The 6,275-nt window shown below is 40.0% G+C and overlaps 1 long non-coding RNA gene across 1 annotated transcript; it reads left to right on the plus strand.

Annotated features, from left to right (window-relative positions):
- Positions 1 to 165: 165 nt before the first annotated feature.
- On the plus strand, positions 166 to 2,165 carry LOC139624555 (uncharacterized). The gene is made up of 3 exons (XR_011691672.1): positions 166 to 304; positions 432 to 498; positions 593 to 2,165. It is a non-coding gene; the product is annotated as an uncharacterized lncRNA (long non-coding RNA).
- The last annotated feature ends 4,110 nt before the right edge of the window (positions 2,166 to 6,275 follow it).

Below are 6,275 nucleotides of genomic sequence, written 5' to 3' on the forward strand. Positions count from 1 at the left end.
ACCGGAGGAGCCGCTCTGCCCGCCGCCGACAGACAGACAGACACTCAGCCTCTCCTGTGCTTTCAACTTTAACGGGACCGCTCCATCCCTCCTTTGTGCCCGCTGTTAATCCCTCCGAGAGTCGCGGATAATGAGTTGAAAGGTGGAGCAACGAAAACCCACCGGTTGGTGGAGAGAAGCGCAGTGTGGAGGACTGTTACAACAAGCGGCGGTCTGCTGAAAAAGTGTCCCGCTGTCGCGGCTGCAGGTCTGAAGCGTGGAGAGGAGGAGCGCTCTCCCTGGAGAAAGTTTCCCCACAATCAAGGTAACAAGGAAAACTTAACTTCCTTTAGAAGTTTCAAAATAAAATACGGACGTCTCAATTTTGAAACAAGTTTACCCTATTGAATGTTAAGGATCCAACTGTGTTTGTGTATTTGTCATTTGTACAGACCCATGATGGGATTATGAGAGGAGCAAGACTTCTACACATCTTTAGATGTTTTGTGTCTCTCTGTGGTAATTTTGTCTTTTAAAAGATGGTTTATGTTTCTTTTTGGTCATGTTACCTACTTTGTGTGTCTCTTAGTGGTTGTTTTGCATCTCTTTCCAGATGCAACGATTCTTTTTTGGGTCTCCTTTCGTGATACTTTGCAGGTGAAGACCAGAGAAGACCAGCTCCCTGACCACTTGGGCCCAGTCACAGTACACCTGTTCGTTGGTCTGAGTATCTTTGGGTTTTTGATTGCAAAACAAGCAATAAAAACATTGTACTTATCTCTACATTGTTGGTTGTGTGTGTTAATATTGTAATGCATACTTTTTAAATGACCTGATATTTCTGTATTCTTACTTATCATCTGTTTTTCCTTGTTGTGTCTTATTACTATAAACTGCTGATATCACAAAATTTTCATCTTTACTTGACATAAAGGTTACATGTCAGAAGATTCAATTCAGAAAAAAAACTGAAATGCAAAAGGTTTTTAGGGAGTGAGTGAAAGATATTTAGCTCAACATCACATATATTGAACCAATCAAATAAGAGGGTAATCACCCAGAACAGATTAACAGACTAATCTGCTGTCGTTTATATTATTCTACGGTCTTAATTGAGTTTGGACTTTTATCGTGAAGTAAGATTTGTTCGACGTCCGGTGTCATGGCGAGTGACGGCCGTTAACTTGATGTGGTGAAGTTTTCGGTGGAGCAAAAGTTCTTCAAACGTCCTCATGAAATGTTTAGCCACGGAGTTACATGTGTATGTATGAGCAGAGGAGATCAGTGCTTTAAATGAGACCTGGAAACTTCACGGCTTGGACTGTGAACCTGGCAGAGAGGCAGGGAGGCGGGATCCTGCGGAGGCTCGTAGCTGCCACCATGGCTCCTTCAGCCGGTGACGACGCCGTGTGTCCTGCAGCTTTTAGCCATGACTCTGACAGCAATAATTATCTCGACTACTGTGGGGTTCATGGTGCCCAGATGATGAGTCCTGATGTAGATGTGTTACTTGTCAGCATATTTGATTTTATTTAGGTTTACAGATTGTACTTGGATGTAATTTCTCCATTAGTAAGTGAGGGCTAATCTATGGCAGTTGATTCAATAATCATTTGTTAAAAATGGCTCAAAACTGACAGTGATCTGCTCCATTTATGGTTGAATGAAAGCACAGTTCAGCATTATTGTCTTATAAAATATTATTATATATAAATATAATGATATGAATATATTTAAATATATAAATATGTATACATTTACTATGATCAGTTTATGGTTTCTGCTTCCATGGACATGGACTCATAGTAGCCACAATACATACACTACACACTAGAAAACATGGTGGCAACCTCCTGACAGAAAGAAGAGCTCCTTTATTTGTTGTATCAAACTGGAGATGGACATGAAAAAGAAAGAAATCACCATGTTGGAAATATTGTTGCTGTCAGAAAATTCCAGTAGGGTTTCGTCTCAGTGACTGTTTTTTCCCACTTGGCTGTTGAATTATGGTTGTAACAATATGTGAATGTGACATTATACCAACTAAATATCAGCATGTTAGCATTTAGCTCAAAGTACAGTACCTGACAGAGCTATTAGCATGGCTGCAGACTTTTAGTGTTGTTGTGTACCTATTGAATTTTTGGTATTAAACATTATCAACATTAAAGCTGTATTGACTGTAAGTGGGGGGTCATTTACTCGAATCAGATTTTCTACAACCAATGACTCATTTAACAACTCCAGAGGTGAAAACTGTTAGCTGACAGTTTAGAAAGAAAAGAAAAACTTTTTTTATCTTGTTTGTTTGATGTTTTTGTCTTGAAACTTAGGACCTCACAATAAGTGTGAAATCATTCTGGGTGATGTGCAACAGCTGGGCTGTGTCCCTTCCTGTGTCTGGCCAAACGTTAACACCAAGTAGGATAAAACAGCTAATTTAGATTGTAGCTAATTGTTATTGTAGATTTTCAATCTAAATATAAGACTGTCTCTCTGACTTCAAAATGAAGTACATTAGTTATCCTCAAAAGTATCTATGGCCCTGCACATATCTTTATCATTTTTAACACATTGTCCTACATTCTAAGGTTTCAGTGAGCAGCACTCACTGAGGACAAATTGATTTACTACAATCACAGAATAGGCCTTTAGTTTTGCGTGCCCCCCTCCTCTGTTTTTTGTCAGCCATCTGCCCTTTTTTCTTCACTGACATAACTACAAGGCTGAAATTCAATCAGTGACCATTTATCAGTGTGGTCCTGCCAGACTGGTGGGATTAACTTTCTCTACTTGTGGTCTTTGTAACCTAAACTCTGACTGCTGCCTCTTAATGTTCTTATTTTATCTAATGACTCCATAAGGACATCCGGAGCAGTGCTGAGGGGCAACAGAACCAACATGTGGCATCAAACGGTCAGGTCAAGCCTGTGACCCCCGCACACACACCTTAATACTGCTGACCTCTGACCTCTGTCACTCACTGATTTCCACTTGAGACCATTAGGAGCTCAGAGTTAAAGACTGATGCACAGCAGTACTCCACCTGAAGTCCCTCATTAGTGATGGGGGGATGGACATAAAATTGTTCAAGTGTTGCTCCCACTTGATGTCTTTGACAGCTACAGCAGATCACATCAGAATTTCTCTCTGGTTTCCCGCCAACTTCTTATTGTTTTCATCAACACATGAACTTGAAATAAACATGTTAGTTTACTCAGTATGAACATGAACCGGACCAGAGCTAAAACAATGTGGTCCTTGGTCTAGATCAAGTGAATCAAACCACAGATGTGAACGCATCCATAAAGACTAACCTCATCAACTGTCAGTCCCGGTATGTACTGAACATGTAGGGTGGAGAGGCAGTACCTCACTCAGAGAACCATGGTTACACACATTCAAACCAAGGCAACAATATTCCCTTAAAGCATGAATAAATTAACTTGTGTTTTCACTTTTAAAACAGTAATTTCTTGCATTTTAGATTCTACACATCAGATAAATAGATTTTTTTGCACTCCCTCTCTTTTAGCTCTGTGTTTGGTCTCCACCAGCTCCTGAGGGAAACATCTGGCTCCTCAGCTGCTAAATGCTGCACTATGTTCAGCAGCTGCTCTCTGACTGTGTGTGTCTGCTGTTTGCTGCTGAGCAGGTAGAGGACAGTGTCTTTTTACAGCTGTTTCTCTGAAAACAGCCAATAACAATGAGAGCGGTCAGAGTGACTCGGAGCAGAAAAAGTTGTGGGCTGGACAGCTAAAGCTCTGTAAAGCTGAGGGATACTGCAGAATCTGGTGATAAGTCTGTGTAAGCTCATCAAGTTACCTCTTTATGATTATCATACGTTGAAAAATATCAACTATAGCTTTAAAATCTAAATTTCGGACTGAACTGAAGTTCTGATTCTTATTATGAGTTTCTGCAACAAGGATTTCTGCTAAATCCTGTTAATTTTGCCAACCAAGAAATTTTCCCTTTCTGTTTCTTTCATCCAATTTGCTCTGTTGTCTAAATAAATGTAGATCAAAGGTTTGCAAATTAAGTTGTATTTACTTGAAAAATTCTGCACTGTAGTCCACTAAAATATTTTGCACTTCTGTTCATTGACTACAATCATCTTTAAATCACAGTTTGGACCTAAGTTATATTAAATAAAATGGCATTTCTTCCAAATAAACACATAAGATAATATAAATGTCACCATCATTACCTCCCTCTTGCATAAGAAAACTCAAAAACTTTAATATGGCTAATGAACAGTTATCTTGCTCTCCATCTCTGATTAAAACACAAACATGTTTGTTCCCTATCCCTTGATCATAATGTTGACACAACTAAATGCCTGACACTAACCCTTACCCGAGCCCTGATTCCAACCTTAACCTTTAAACCTAAGTATCTTTACTATGCAGAAATGTCGTCTCTACAGTGGTTTAACACTGAAACTTGTCCTCACAAAGACAGCAACACAAACCCACTCACACACACTGATAGGGGAACTGAAGTAAGAGTGGCAGCTGAGGCTCTGAGCCAGTACGACCAGCTGCATATCCTCATGGAGAAACCACCACCAGGTGCTGCCTGTCAAACACACGCTTGGATCCATTTCAGTTCTCCAATAATTGCTCATCTGGCCTGATTGTTGAGGCCTGTAGGAGGATAATTGTTCCTGAACTGCTGCTTTCAGAGAACATGACACCGACCTTTACCCCACATCATGTTTATTTATGTCAGAGACCTGAAATAATGTTGATATGTATAGACATGAAGTGACATTGAAAGGTTCTGCTTAACAACTAACCTGAATGTTCTGCTGTGATTGATATATTTCACAGTTAATAAAGGAACAGAGCCGCGTGGGTTTTTCCTGTGTGATGCTTTCAGCCATGTTAACCATTCTTTTGTCTGAATGAATGAAAGGAAGGAGAGGGAGGAAGGAAGCAGCTGGGTGGATGAGAGGCATTATTAGAGGAAAGGAGGAAAAGGTGGAAATCCTTAAATAATATTTACTGGACTATATATATACACACACACACACACACACACACACACACACACACACACACACACACACACACACACATTGGTTATATATACAGTTTTGTATATATACTGTTTTATATTACATAGTATTAGAATGCATTGGTTTTAGTTAGGTGTTCCTAATAAACTGCATCCTTGTGCAGCCTTACTACAAGAAACACATCCATCTGACTCTTGGAACACATGGTTAAAGTCTCCTCATTTTTCCACATTCATTCATTCAAGACAAAGACGAGTCACAATAATCCACTGTTATCACTAATGTCTCAGTCAGCAACAGTACATTAAGAATAGCAAACAAACACGACCCTAACACCAACACTCTCAGTGACTTCAACACTGTCATAGATGTTTAATGGGCAAATCTAGAAGCACAGCTCACTCTCACTGCTGTGCCAACAGAACTTTAATACAGTATATGAAGGATTGTGGTCTTGATGACACTTGGCATCTGAATCATCTCTGGAGTTCCCCACTCCCACTCAGGAATATTTCCCAAATTAACCCAGTCACTATGCTGCAGGTGACCTGTTTCATTCAAGCTAAACACATCTCTTCCTCAGAAGCCATTTGCCAGACGCCAACTCATTTGTGCCTGAGGACAATGACTTTGATAGTTACATCAAAAGAGAGAGGACATCCTTCATGAAGATAAATGACTCTGAATGCGTCTCCATCACGTCTCTGTGAACCAGTGTTAGCGGGAAAAATCATCCCTTATTCACCCTCTGAAAAGAGAAAAGTTATAACTGGTGACAAATACTGTACATTAACCAACATTTAAAAATGTCCTTGTAGCTGCTTACAACTGCATTATAGTGTGTTATAATCCATTTATTAAATGTTTGTATACTGCTAACAAGGGCTAAATATTCCCTTCAAAATAAAAGCAACTATGACTAAAAACCAAAACACTGACACACACTCGCTGAACGTGCTCACACTGCACCGGGATGAACAACTGCTTCAAAAATAACTCCACATGGTTTAAACCTGACTGAGCCAACACCAGGAAACCATGATCATTCAGAAGCTCCACCCGCCCAAGACGCACTGGAAAGGAAACCTGTGGCCCTCCTTCACTAAACACAGACCAGAGTACTGGAAGGAACTGGGCAGTTTATACAGCAGTAAATTAAACACTCATGATGACTTCTGACCCAACTATGTCTTCCTCTCTGTTTTCATTTATAACATCATTACATCAGAGACGGTTCTCAGGCGACTTTCATTGTAGTCACATATGTCATAGT

This window comes from Trachinotus anak, unplaced genomic scaffold (assembly GCF_046630095.1).
Source record: "Trachinotus anak isolate AG129_WGS33_773 ecotype Australia unplaced genomic scaffold, CSIRO_AGI_Tana_v1 ptg000001l, whole genome shotgun sequence".
NCBI lineage: Eukaryota > Metazoa > Chordata > Actinopteri > Carangiformes > Carangidae > Trachinotus > Trachinotus anak.